The sequence below is a fragment of the Dermacentor albipictus genome, chromosome 3, assembly GCF_038994185.2.
Source record: "Dermacentor albipictus isolate Rhodes 1998 colony chromosome 3, USDA_Dalb.pri_finalv2, whole genome shotgun sequence".
NCBI classification, from domain to species: domain Eukaryota; kingdom Metazoa; phylum Arthropoda; class Arachnida; order Ixodida; family Ixodidae; genus Dermacentor; species Dermacentor albipictus.
Genome location: NC_091823.1, coordinates 19,941,285 through 19,955,754, shown reverse-complemented (window position 1 = coordinate 19,955,754; position 14,470 = coordinate 19,941,285). Strand labels below are relative to the sequence as shown.

Sequence of the window (14,470 nt, the reverse complement as noted above, 5' to 3'; positions counted from 1 at the left end):
TATATAAGCGTTGGAAGTAACCAGTATGATGTCAACGGAGTCAGGCGCACGTTTATGTAAAGAAATCAGCGTTATGTTTCCCGTCGCGCTGCTTTGCTCTCAAAGACTTGTTCATGTTCTTATTCATAGAATTGATTGCGTTCACGGTCGCCTCGTCGAGCAGTCTTTCGACGTGTAATCCTGTTCGTGAAAAGGTTACGTCATGGACGCAGCTCGGGCAGGCGATGAATCACAGCGCGCTTTCAGCGTAATGATGTGCTGGAGCGCAAACTCTACAGGATTCCGGCGTTCGAACGTGACTGCAGTGCGTTAGTGGTGCTGTCTAGCGATAGCTACGGTGGACGTGAGGCACTCCCGAATTCTTTTTCTTTTCATCTCTATGCGAGCAGAGAGGTGGAATTCCTAATGAGCCGCTGTTTCTTATTCAGTGAAGCTTTTCTCCCTTTGGTGTTTATTCGCCTGAAGTCTTACACGTTCATCAAAATGTGGGCCGTTTATCTCTAGTGCGTATCTGGCGTGACCTCGAATTAGGCCGTAGTGTTAAAATCGGACTCAGCGGGGGAACTCGTTGTGCAAGTTGACGAAGGAAGGTGCTCGAACCGAACCGTTAATACCTCTCTCTCTCTCTCTCTCTCTCTCTCTCCGTTCATTATTTCTGCCAGCTTGTGTTCAGTTCGTCAGGTTGAGTAACACTCTACTCGTGGCGTTTGGCTCAGAAAAATACTTGTAAGCCATGGATTGCCGTATTCTGGTCATGAATTTATTTCTATAGCTCACACACAATGAGGTTCCGAACCCTTTACCACACGGGGTCCGTAGCACGCTTCTAGACCTCGGTGTTTGAGAGTACTCGTGTCGCTGCCTATCGAAGTGTAGATTAAGATTTGTACACTAGCCGTTCCTTTTCGTTCATCTGCTTCATCTGCTTATTATTTCAAGAAAGCGATAGTCGCGCCTCGTCTTTTGACTTGAACGCCTCCTTTTGCCAGCGCTAGGGATCGCAGAGCACTTGTTCTTGCAGTTCTCGTTAAGGTGAGGCACATCGACGTGAGAAAACCGGAAGGGTTTGGTATCCTTCTTGCAGCACTTGTAGGATAATTCCGGCAAGAGTCTGTCGTTTTGTCAACCGCTACTCCTGAACATTCCTAGGTATTTTCTGTCCTCTGATAGCATCCGTGATTTTTTGCGACAGAGGCTTTGTGCGCACGCACAAAGCGTTCGGAGACGCCATTCAGCCGAAAGCGCGTTCTCATCTGGCGACTGTGCGTGCGCTGGCGTGATGCTGACCGAGCGCGCGCGATGTTCTCCGGTCTCCATCAATCACGCGGCACGCTGTAGGCACGAACACGCGGACTTCGGTCGTTTCTCGCTTGTTTTTCTCACCGAGAATCTGTTCTGTTTGGCATCGTTAATTTATCATTGCAGTGCTCCCGCCGCGCCAGCTTCCCCCTTTCACTCTCTCTCTCTCTCCTTCCTTTGATTGCGTTCCCCGGTGTTGGATATTGGCAACTCGGCGAGTTTGTAAGGATTTATTCCGGCTGCGCTGCAGACCGAGTGTTGCGCAATCATGCACCCTGCTGTTGAGTGAATGCGCGAACTCGTTCTTCCTCTCTCTCCTTCATTCGCGCGTTGTGTGGAGCACGAACGAGGCTCGCCAGGATCGGGACACAAAGCCCGCAGCTATCTAGCGGGAAGGGGGAGGACTTGATTCCGCCGGATCTGCTCTGCGTTCGAAGCCGGCTCCTTTCTCTCTCGTCAAAAAGAGAAAGGAAGCGTACGCGCAGTGAACGGGGTCTATGGGCCGCTGGGCAGAGAAAAGAGCAACTGTAGCGTGGAAGGATGGGCAGTCCTGGCGTGACCTTTCGTGACTGCCGCCGACCTCGTCGAGAGGAGGTGCAGCTAGCCCATAGCGCTGTATAATACAGCGTAGTATGCGGCGCGTGTGTGTTTGCGCGCTCGCGCTGGAGGTGGAAGCTGGCTTCGAGATGAGTTCTCCTCGCCGATCACGAGCGAATCTACTCTCCGTCCCGTTGAGGCTCGAAACACCGCGCTTTGTTTGCTACTCTCGTAGGTAGGAGGAGAGGTTACCGTTGTTTCCAACGGAGTCAGTAATTGCAGACCTCCGCTTGGGCTTATAGTGTGCGCCGGTGCAAGGGCACCCACACTGCAGCGTTCAGTGTTATCCATGCGCGGCGCAAACTCCAGGCGCCATCAGTGGCGGTTATATTACGGGTTTTGGCTTGGGCCAGCCTTAGCCGGCCTTCGTTTCACCTGCTTCTACACTGTCTGCGTCTTCAGTCTGCTTGCCGTGCATACTTTGTAGGGTAGGGGTGTAGGGCTGAATGAAAATGTTATGGGAGGACACGGGGTGGGGGGGTCGCAGAGTCGGATAAATTTGATTCTGGCATCCTTATGCAGCGTATGAATTCGTTGACTCTTCTCGACCGGGCCACTTCAGAAGCCGCCCGCGCTCCGTTTTTAACCCCATAGTCATCTACGAAGCTTCCGCGTTGTGGAACGTTTGGTTTACCTTCGCTGCTTTCTGGGGCGTCAATTCAGAAAAGCGATGCAATCGAAACCTTAAATATACTGACTCCACGCTTCTGCTGTTGGTTTTCGCCGTTGGGAACTCGATTATGCTTAACCTTAAATTTTCCTTCCCTCCGTCACACTTTCGCACCCACCCGACAGGGAAAGAAACGTATGCGACCGTGGTATTTTCTGCGAATCGGATGCGGCTTTCGTGTTGCGCGCTTTTCGTTGCGCTGTCCCGTCGCTGCTATTCTTCGCAATAGGTATTTGCCGGAAACCGCGGTGGGCACGAAGGTTCGGAGGTGCGTGTTGTGCGAGAGAGTGAGCGGCAAAAAGCACGAGTTAAGAGCACTGTTTCTCACGATGGCCGCGGAAATTATTAGCCTGTCGGCGCGCGGCGGGCAGGCGTGCCAGGAAGATTTCATCGCGTCGGCGACGCCCCGCCGTGGTTCGTGCGGTGTGGTGGGACCGCTAGCGTCGGCCGCCACGGTTGTCACGTGCGCGACGAGCGTGCCCTGAAGCCGCGAATTGATTCCCCGCACTCCGCAGCCGCGCACCTCCGCTCGTGGCGAGGACCTCTACGACGCCCTGTCACTATTCTCGTTGCACGCCCGTCTCCTTTCTTTTCACTCTCTCGAGATTGAGGCACGATTTTGCGTCCATTCCGCGTGTTTCGCGTCGCTCTGCAGCGCGGTGCTTGTGCAGCTTACGTCAGTCGTGGTCTTCTCGACTGTTGGCCGAGCGCGCGCCGTTCCGTTGCCGCCGTCCCTCGGGGGAAGAGAGGCGACCCCGCATGCCTTGAGTGCACGCGCAGTCTTGTTCGGTTATTGTGCGCCCTCGTGCCCTCTGCTTGTTGATTGCAGCGTGCTAAAGCGCACGCCTTTCACGGAATAGCGAGCGGGTCAGGCGGCCGGAGTGCCGTCGCATCACGCGCTTGACTGACCGCCGGCCGGAACGCGTGGCCTATTCCGGCGCGTTTGGCTGGCTCGGAATTTCCGGATCTCGAGCGACTCGCATATGCCAGCAGCTCGCCTCATACTCTCGGCGTTGGGAGTAACCGGCTCAGCAGAATCGGAATTTCGGTGCCGAAGCACGCACGCGCCCCAGCGGGGCTTTGTCGTGTCGCGCGGTTGGTTCGTGAGGCGTCCGACCCATGCGGATTCTCTCGCCTTCGTACGATTGCTGCTTCGGCCGATGGTGGTGCGCCGGCCGCCTCGTGAACGGCTCGGGGCACTCAGCTTCCGGCGGCCATCGCGCGCACAGAGCCGTTCGTCTCGCTTTGATTCGGGGTGCCGCCGTTGCGCTCGCATCTGTGACGCCGCCAGGCGCCTCACAATCCGCGCCTTCTGCGTCCATCGGTAGTGAAGAGCGGCGACGCCGGAAATAAGCGATTCGACTGTTGCTTCTGCATTGTGGTTCGACGACCACTGTGTTGGCGAAGACAGAGCCTTCCGTTCGTCTCGTGCACAAGGAGGGGGAAGCGTTGTTGCGTTCCTGCACACGCGCGTGCCAAATTTAGGCGGCCGTTGGTCGTGTGCGTGTGTGCGTATTACACGCAGCGGTTTGCGTGGTTTCGCGGTGGTCAGGCTGATTTGTGGCAAATATCGCGTCACACCCGTCGGGCAGCTTGACGGGGCACGCTCGAAGGCGCGCTTGCCACCGACTCGCGAAGTCCGAATGTTCCGCAAATAGTGAGGCGAGTGTTTTGTCCTCCCAGCCGAGAGCAGCGCCTCATCCTGTCCCGTTTGAATTGCCGAATCTGCAAAGGCGAATGGCGCGACGCGCTCGTGCTTTTGGCATTGGCGTCTTTTTGTTCATCAGCATGTATTTAAAATGTCTCAGTTGGAAACTGACGGGTACTGTTCTTTTCAATGTACAGGAAGACAACAGTCTGACAGCTTGCTTCCTAAATATGTTTCTGTATTGGAGACCACAGATGTTTAGATTTGCACTCAAACCGAGGCTGCCGGTGTCGCCGAGTGTAGCGGTGTAGCGCCTACAGTCGAGCTCGCTAATGCTAGGCCCAACAGTCAGTGGGCGCATTGCTTGGGTTCGTTTAGACTTTTGCATTCGTCAGTAAGGGATGGCAAAAGAGTGGAACGCGATCCCTGACTGCTTCTCACACTTCCCGGCAACCGCAGCTTCTGTAACCGTAATGTTTACCGGGAAATGTTGGCGGAGAACGCTATGCACGAAGGCGAGATTTCTGGTGTAAACGCGGCGTCTTGCGCGGCTCGATGCCGGAGACAGTGCACAGCCGCGCCACCAAATTACATTATTTTCAGGCTTCTGTTATGTATCGCACTTTTAATATTTCAGTCTGAAAAAATCGAACGTAAGATGCATGCGCTGTCGGTGTGTTGTTTCATGACATTTGTTTGTGGGCTGTAATTTTCGAAATTCCGAGAAATAACATTGTGAAGAACGTACGCGACAAGGTATGAGCAAAATAAAGTGACTATAGTGATAGCAGAATAAAGTAATCTAGTGATAAAATGGTGGAGCAATATAACCCGCATACACTGCATGCCATATAGCAAAGCGTGGCATGTACATATACCTATAAACATATACAGATATTCTTCGACACGGGCCCTTAACGCTGTTGCGTTAATACGTGATGCCGCGCAACAATAACCAGATGCATCTTAACGAAAAAGTGCGCGAAAAAAACGTAGACGAGAAAGAGACAAACGACAAACACGGGCGCTTCTCGCAACTAACAGTTCATTTCCAAAGAAACAGAATAAGTAGAAAACTACGTTGAAAGGAGATCAACCACCCTGTCAAGTGTGCACGAGAAAACGAAAAGACCATACACGTGGCAACAGCAAAGCTGGTTAATCAAGAACTGATTTGCACAAACTCCCGAAGGTAAGATACTTCTGCCTGTGACAAAGCTATCGAGTGTTGGTTGATGCATCTGTCACTCTCCAAAAATATGTAAAAGGCTTCCATTATTTCCCTTGTTTTTTTGTTGTTTTTTTTGTTTTTTGCGCTCTATGCCTGTACAAAATCTGTTTTATCAAAAGTGGGTTTACACAATTATAAGCGGCAATGAACCGCCAAAAGTTAACCAGTGCCATTCTTTGCATTGAGCGCATGTTCCTAGATCCTGATATTTAATCACCTATTTGTTTGCCCTACGTAAACCTTTACACAGGAGCACGGTATGTTATAAACGGCTTGAATATTGTAATCCACGTACTTCTTCTAATGATTGACAGAACATCCTGCAGGTTTGTCACTTGCCACTCCATTCATATCTCTGTGTACAGCTAGACAAACCTGACCAAGCTTGTGGCCTACACTATAAGGACAACAGCAATCTTTTACCTGCTTGCTACATTTTTTAACGCGTGTGCTAGCTTATGCACATTAGGAAGCGAAACTAAATTTCTTCTACTCTTAGGAACATCGTTTTGATGAGCACCCAGGTGTGCTGTTTACGACACGTCTTTTGAATAGCACACTGCAGTAGTGCACCTCTTAACTTTCCGTTGTCACTTTATTTGTACGTGCGCTACAGTAGGGGGCAGCTGACGGTCTCTGCAGCGTTATTCAGTTATCACTATTCAATACCGGTCTGTGTGTGCTCCGTCGTATGGTTCAACCGGCTCAGTATCTCCCTGCTACTTCACGCTTTCGACATCTGCACGCACGGAACAACGTCGGCCGCTGCGGCTGGCTCCCGGCAGCTCAGCTGTGCGTGGCCTGTCTTGTAATCGATTGTAAGAGGCCTCCCGTTAGTTTCGGCCCCTGCTGACTTTTGATTCCGGCCCCCACTACGTGGCATGACCGATGGCAGAGCCGGTGGAATCGACCGTTGCTCTCGCCGGAGGGCGCGATTCTTCCTCTCTGTCTGAGGACCTCAACGAGCGCGCGCACATGCGTTCGTCGCTCGTTTGCCGAGCGAGCTCATGTTCCATATATCGTGGAAGGATGTCGCGCCGTGTCGCTTGCGTGCTGTACCGCTTTTCAATTCTTGCCGCTGCCTCGCCTGTCTGTCGCGCTGCGAGTCATCTGTTGCAGTGTTCTTGCGATGGCATTTCGTGTATATCGCGCGCTGATGCGTACATGCTTTGCGGGCGATATGAAGCGTGCCTTTTGCAAAGCGCTGGCGGCCGAGCAGCGTTAGGCGGTGCGGTGCGCGGTCGTTCTCGTTGCGGAATGAGCGCTGATGAGCTTGGCCGGCTGCGGCATTCGCTGCTGCCGCGTCGCATCATGCGGGAGACACATGGTGCGATTTTCCGTGCGATCAGTCGTACGGCGCGTCGTGTGCGACTTGCCGCATGCGGCGATTCGGGACACATGGTACGAATGACCGAGCGGCGGCTAGCTCCGCCCAGAACCGGCGCCCCTGCGTGGAAGTTTGGAATGCTGCATAACTTCGAACAGAAAGTGAAAGCAAACGTATTTGCACAGCTCTCTTGTTTGGAACAAACGATGACAATATAAACACGCCCATGGAAGCACTGTAGACGTGTTTCCACAAGGCCGCGTTAGCAGTAACGGCTCCTTTGACAGCCGCCGATGGCTGTGCCGGCAGGCACAGCTCGCTCGGCCACCGAATCCGACACCGGTGGCGCTTGTGACACGATCGCCGATCGCTTGCAGCTCGTAAAACGAAGCGTCTATGTTAGTCGGCACAACGTGTACGCAGTTATCCTACGCTTATATTGCAGCACATTTGATTTCATTGGCGCCGACAGAAGCGAACGAGCATGCCAGGCGAGCTTGCGATCGCTGGGAGACCGTGTAGGCCTAGCTCGCCGGCCGTCTATCCGAGGCCGAGGGCCCATGCCGATGCGTCCGCAGCTCGTAATTAAGCGCCTAAATTCATCAGCACAATCAATGCTTGAACATTTATGTTTTTCTTAAGTGAAAATACGGTTAGTTTTCTCGGTGCCGTTAGTAGCGATGAGTAAACACGCCACTCAGGCGAGCCGCTTCGTATAGACGATTGCTGGCGCATCTGCGCTGACGGCGTCCGTTTACTATATCGCACGACGTTTCATAACATGCACTCTTTTGAGGCCACTTTATTCTATAAGTTATATCGTGTCAGAAACAAATTGCTGCTTATTTATGTGCCGCCGTCAGCGGCGAAAGAGGCCCTCGTTTCGACCAGGGAGAAAAAAAACAGACATGATCGGAGCGGCGAGGCGCTCGCTCGCCGGCTCCGCCCCGTCGGGTCTATGACGTGGCCGTGACGTTCGCGCTACCTGCGCTGTCATTGGCTGCGGTCGCCCGACCGATGCGGCGGTCGCACGAGAATATTCAGCAAGTTGGTCGCATGCGCGGCGTGCGATTCGGCGCCGCGTGCGAGGGATTTGGTTGAGAACCTGTTGAGTGCGGCTGCCGGTGCGAATGGTCGTACGACCGATCGCACCCAAAATCGCACCATGTGTCTCCCGCATCATTCCGTCTGCGCGTGCTGTCGTGGCGGCAGTGACGTTGATGACCCGGTAGAACGGGGGGGGGGGGGGGGGGGAGTCTTCTCGTCGCTTTCACCTTCGCGGTTCTTTGGCTCGTTTCGCGGAGCCGGACTCCGGCGTTTTCTTTCTCCGGCTTCCGGCACCGCTAAAGAAGAGCTCCGGGAACCTCGATTAGCCCCGATCTCTTCTTTGCCCAACGCGCGCGGAGAGTTCGGTCGTGCGGAGGGAAACCTCCTCTGGTCCGGTCGTCTCTTCGTTTGACCGGACTTTTGTGCTGCGACGAAAGGCCTGCCTCCTCCATCTTCTCCTCAATGGGACGCCGGTGACGGCCCGCGGCGCCGGCGTGTGTCTTCCTGCATTCTTCAGCCCCCTCCGGGCGTTCATTTGCTTGACTTTCTTTCCTGCGCTTTCTTCGCGTAATTTTTCTGCTCTTCCGCTTCTTTGCATCCCTCGCCTCTCTGCCGATCTTTGTAGTAGCGCTCATTTCACGAGGCTGCCGGTATGTTGTGTAAACACCTGCTTGTGGTCTCGTAAGAGCTCTTGTCTCTGCTGTTTGCGTTCTTCCCCTTCGTCATGCTTGCGGGTTATTGTTGTCTGGCCGCGCGATACTTGGGCAATCGCTGTTTCATCCCGGCACCGTTGTAGCGCGGTCTGATTGTTGTCTTCTCTATGATTCTTGCCTTTGCGTTTGGGCGCTAGTTTGCTTGCGCTTGTGTGTGTGTGTGTGTGTGTGTGTGTGTGTGTGTGTGTGTGTGTGTGTGTGTGTGTGTGTGTGTGTGTGTGTGTGTGTGTGTGTGTGTACTGGGTATGCCTTTGACCGACAAGTAGCTCGCGCGGACAACGCCGCTATTTCGCAAGCGTTCCCGTGGTCCTGCTTTGTTTTTTTCTCCATGATTCTACTGCCACTCAGTGGAATCGTCGTCGCTGCGTGCGTTTGTTTGTGTTTCGTTCTTGCCTCGAGAGTCATTTTCAGAACGCGCTTTTCTAGTGGTTTGTTTATCGGGGAGGCAATAGGCGGACGCGCCTCTATACTATGCTCACGTGTTTGTGTACACTGAACGAAGCTGCGGTTGTGAAGATTACCGTCCAACAAAACCTCGACTGGCTAGGATGCCATTCCGACCGCAAATTGGTCACAGTCGATTCGCTTTGCCGTGTTTTGCTGAAGCGGCCTTTCCTGATTCTTCTCTCGCTCTCTCGGAGTTTATCATTGTTCGTCAGCCTTGGACTTTATTCTTGTCCTATCGTATTTGCTCTTGCGAGGCCTCTGATCGACGGGGTTAACTGCCGCGCACATTATTCGCAAAAAAGAATTGTGGTTTGTGCGGACCCGTAGTGATTCGCAAACTTACGACGGCCTCTTTGGTGTTTGTTGTTCGTCGTATCTTCCCAGCGAAGCTGCCAGTGCCAGCAGGAGCCATGTATAAGCACGGCCTTGCCTCTGGAGCCCTTTGCCTTCACTCTGGACTGAACGCTTCCTTGGCCACGTCCGCCTGCCGCCTCGGAGCAACGCGACGCGAAGACTTCAGTTTCGCGCACCATTGCGAGGGAGAGTTGGTTTGGTTATTGCGGCACGCTTTTAGCAGCGCTGCATGGGGAGCGCTCGCTGGTGTTGCGAATAAAGCCCGTTGCGAATGCTTAGCGGGAAGGGAAGCGAAGGGTGGAAAGCGGCGGCCCGGTTTTCCCTTTGCAAAATCGATCGTTTCATCAGGGGGGGGGGGGGGGGGGACCTTTCGACCCCACTCTGCGCATTCGGCAGTAAGAAAGAAAACGGCTACCTTTTCCGAGGGGTACGCTCGGTGGCGGTGCCAAGCGGTGGCGGGCAGCTGCGTAATCAGACGACGGTCTCGACTTGCCGCTCCGATCCACGGAACGAAATGAGCCGACCCTCGAGTGGTTGTGTATAGGGCACGGCCGCCGCGTGCTTTTACTGCAGTTAGTAGAGGCACGCGAATACCAGTCGGTTACCAGTCGGCACGCTGGTCGGGTACCAGAACAGCACCTTGATGAGACCGTACTAGCCATATTTCTTTTTTTTTTTACTTCACCTTCATATCCCTCGTTTAGTAGGAGTGGAAAAGGCCGATTCGTGGTGTAAATGGGCAGTCGAGCTTCTTGAGTGACGCGCCTCAAACACGATACCGCGTAAGTCAGTGAAGTCACGCTATCTTCTCGTATTTCCGACCGTTTTTCTGCGGGAAAAGCTTTCCATTAGAATACCGAGTTGAGTTTTGGCCCCCTTTTTCATTCATTGAAGTATAAGCACCCTTTGGTGACAGGGAACACGCCCCGAGCAGATGCTGTCGAAAATCTGTGCCGTCATGCGTGCTGGTGTGGGAATTTTAGGATGTCGCCACGAGTTCTTGCGTGCATTTTGGCTTGCTGGACATATCACCACTGTCATCACTGATTTGCTTAATATATTCCAGAAGTGTAGTCTACCAATATAGCTTAATTCGATAATGTTCCTTGCATTTAAGCTTGCCTTTTTAAAACATCCTTAAGGAAGTGCGTGTGATCGCACAAATGGATACATTCAAACTGTTGCATCAGGAACAGAACTGCACCTGTTCATCGCTTACAGGAATAGCCCGTTTAGCTCTTCCATAATTTCCTCTGGCTTACTTGTTATCTCATTAATCTTGTCACCTTTCACGTATACCTTCGTGTTAATATAACCGTGCCCGTTGTTCCAGTCAATTGTGCGTTTTCCGTAATTCTAGGCGCAGTTCCTTTTTCCTCTTGGAATCAACTGGCCAGTAGCGTTTGGATATGCGAGGCTGTCGTACTTTCCGCTTACGCTGTTGCTGTAGTTTATCTGTTTTGTTCTATATGAGTGAGCATTTAGTCTTTCCGTAAAACGCATCGTGGTCGTCATTCGGTGTAATGCTGCTTAGCGCAAACGGGCTGGGAAAGAACACGGAAGTGCACGTAGGTTTTAGATGTCTGCGCGAATGTGACAAGCCGCGTGCCTTCCTCGGAAACGGCCGTTGAAGCGCGTGTATCTTGAGATAATCGGGGGAAAAAAAAGGAACAGCCGGAAATGTCACGATCCCCTTCTACCTTTATGTAACGTCCCGCCTTGTCGCTCGTTTCGTAACGCAAACGGCCGCCTGCGCCAGCTTCTCAAAACAGCGCTTCAAGCGTACGTCAGTTGACTTTTCGACTTGGAAAGGATGCGTTACGTCTCAAGACCCCAGGATCAGCCGTCTTTCCTGCAGGCCAGCGTCAACGGGTTAAAAGGTCCTTCAGCGGAAGATAGCTGTGCTTTGTGCCCCCCCCCCATGCCGCTCACTCCTTCATGTCGTGGACGTTTCTTGGCTCCAGCTCCTATACGCTGCGCGGCAGCAGATGGACGTGTAGCCCTGCTGTGTTTAGACTGTCTTGTCGCACTCGCGAACCAAGCGGTCCGCAAAGTTCGTCTTGACGACACTCGCTAGTATTAGTTGCGCAAGTAACAACGCACTTGCCGTGTCCTGCGAGCGTTGCGGCATCGCATGCAAATTGCTGCGTGTCGGGAGGTTTCGCGTCACACTGAAACGAGCAAACGCGGATGCGAGCGCTAATGGTGCGGGTCTCCATTCAGCATGTTCCGTTTGCAGCAAAAATTACGGACATTTAGTAGTAGCGTCTCCAAATGGCTTTACGTATCGTTCAAACCCGAACTCATTTGCATGCCTGGCCGTTATATTTATTTATTATCTGTCGTTATTTATACTCCGTTGTTAATCCTGCTGGTGGGTTGGCCATCAAAATGGCGACACAACTAAATGTATTTTATTTTTTCATATATCATTGGTCACGTGCGCTGCTATATAGCGCGAATTGCGTGGTGGAGGCTGTAGACGTGTTTCCCGTGGCGTCATTGTGCACGACCATTTAGTTTAGCCAGCACTGTCTGCACTATCTTCATTGCACTATGACCCGGGCTTTCCATTAGTTGAGCGAGGCAAACACAACGGCAGCGAAAAGTGGTCATTACGTGTAGAGTTCGTTCTTGTTTGCGGCTTTCGAGCGACGGTGTGTTGGCGCGACGTTAGGTTTAAGCGAGGTCGAGTTCAGACCAGCCAGCGCGGCAGTGTCATCAGGTGTGCGTGTCCGTCGGCTGAGGGTCTGGGAGGCCGCTGTCTCGGTGCACTCGCTGGCGGCCGAGAGCGCGCGATGGACGGACGCACGGGCGAAGCTTGCGGCGACCCCGTCGTTGCATTGCTTAATTGTTAGAGGAGAGCTCTTCTTCGCTCCTCCATCGGTTCGCGTCTAGCGCGCTTCTTCTGGCCTTGGCTTGGAGGACGCACGCGCTCGGCATCGCTCCGTCCCGCGTGGTGGGAAAAGGGCTCCTCCGACTCGGCAGACTGCACGCACGACCGAGCGCCGTGCGACGCGGTCGTGCGCTTGGCGCGATTGCCGCGCGTCCGGCCCGATGACAGATCCACGCTTGCGACAGACCCGCCGTCCGCGCTGGCACCGTGGCACTTTCGTGACCGAATGCACCGGCACTGCACGGCGCCTCGTCGATGGTGGCTGGTGGAGGGAGTTTCGGAAATTCCTGTCCAGATTTGCTTCCGATGGGAAAGCGCTGCAGTCTCGAGCGTACGGATTTCGATTTCGTGAATGCATGTTTCGTGAGCTGACGTCACGCGTACCGTTAACGCTTCTTCAAAATCTTTGACGGCGCTCGCAATTCCTTATCGTTCGAAAGAACTATACGGCATTGGCTTGCTGCCTTCGCTAATAATTTGTTTGCTAGCACGGTTAGCCGACGGCGTTTGTAACGAAACTGGTGACCTAAAGCAGCGGTTGACTGGTTCGTAGCACTTGCGTTGAAGCATACCCACAAACATCGGTATCTGGTGCGCGCTGTTTGTGGATCTTCTGCGTTTGGCAGTCGACTTCATACATGCAGGACGCCTGGAAAATGTGTTCGTAAACAAACTTCGGTAGAAGTGAGTAGAACAGCTAGACCGTTCACTGTTCTGCAGGTTATCTTCTGACTCAAAGGTGGGGCTGCAATTGTCGTGCGTGCCACGTCACAATCGAGTTTAAGGGCCGTATTCCATATCGATCACTTTCGTGGACGTTTATCTCACTATACATTGATTAGCTACATTAGCGGACAGAATACCCGTCGCTACGGTGCGTGCGTCGCGCCGGATGCGCTGGATTCACGGAACGCTGCGGCAAATCTACGTCCCCCTATTGAAAGGTCGAGAGGTGTTAGAGGGGGGGTCACACCGCGGTGACCCCGTCCGCTTAGAAACGAAACTTCGGCGTCGACTCCGCGCGCTTTGGAGCGACGGCGAAATCGACGCGCGGAAACTGTCTCTCCTCGTCGTCGCGTTGCAGCGCGCAGTCCCGCAATTGTTTCTCTGCCCATTAGTGAGGCTCTATCCAGTGGGCCATCAGGAAACGCTCATGACGGTCGCATTCGTCAGCAATTTATTATTTTTCTGCGCCGCGCGGAAACAGAAACGAGGCTAAGGCCGGACCAGAGCTATTCTCCCATTCATTCTTGCACTCGAGTGATTGGCGCTGTCGGCGCGCTCGGCTAGTCTTGCCGTAGGCGGAAAAAGAACAGCCCATCCGGCGTCTTCCCAGCGCGTCTGATGAGAAACGTTTTAGCGCTGGAAGGGGATCCGAGTGCCTGGGCGTTTAAGACGTCGGAGTAGGCAGGCAGAGCGCGGTCGGAAAAGACGAGAAATAACGTCGGATCAGCGTTGCCTCGGCACTGCACGCGCGCCTAACGCGAGATGCCCAAGGACGCCGTGCCCGTGCGTGCAGGTGCGCGCGCGTGTTTGTGCATGGGCCGCAGCGAGTCTGCTTTTGGCAAGCGCGAACGGCACGCTGTCGTGAGCGATATTTTTAGGGACCCTGAAGTGTGCCGTGCGCATCACGTGCGCGCTTTGAAAGAACCTGAATTCTCGGAAATGCGGAGTGCCGCCAAGTCAAGTTTGTTGGAGTCCCCCGAGGCGGGGCGACTCTTTTTGTCGAATGTGCAATCGTTATGACAGCGTCCAGCAGTACGTGCATAAGGCTGCAAACTTATTATAAGACGGCCTAATGATGTCACATGCAAAGGATTTCCTACAAAATTTGTGGGATATAGGTAGCCATTGTCTACGGGAGCTGCAAGTTTCAGCCAGCATGAGAATGATGGATAGTACGTGGGTTGGTGCAAGCTCTGTCCTTTTGGATCTGAACAACTTTGTGACTTTGCCAATAGGTGGAGTTCAAACCCACACCGAAGTGACGGCTTCCTCTGAGTAGCAGAAGTGGGTATCGAAGGTTTTTCTTTTACTGGCTGCAGGATGTGGACGCATTTGAAGTTAAACAAGCACTTCATGGTCGCCATGATTAAATCTTTCCTTATTGATCGACCCCAACAAAATAATGCGTTATAAATGCAACGAGTAGCCGTGATTATTCATGGGCGCTGGGACCTATTGTCTTCATGCGTTTAGAAATACACGAATGCTTAAACGTTTAGAAACGCAAAGCGTGAT

The 14,470-nt window shown here is 53.2% G+C and overlaps 1 protein-coding gene across 1 annotated transcript in view; it reads left to right on the top strand.

The window, feature by feature from the left end:
• The window catches only part of Naa15-16 (N-alpha-acetyltransferase 15/16), a 119,863-nt gene that overhangs the window by 94,324 nt on the left and 11,069 nt on the right, over nucleotides 1–14,470 (top strand). The window lies entirely within an intron of this gene.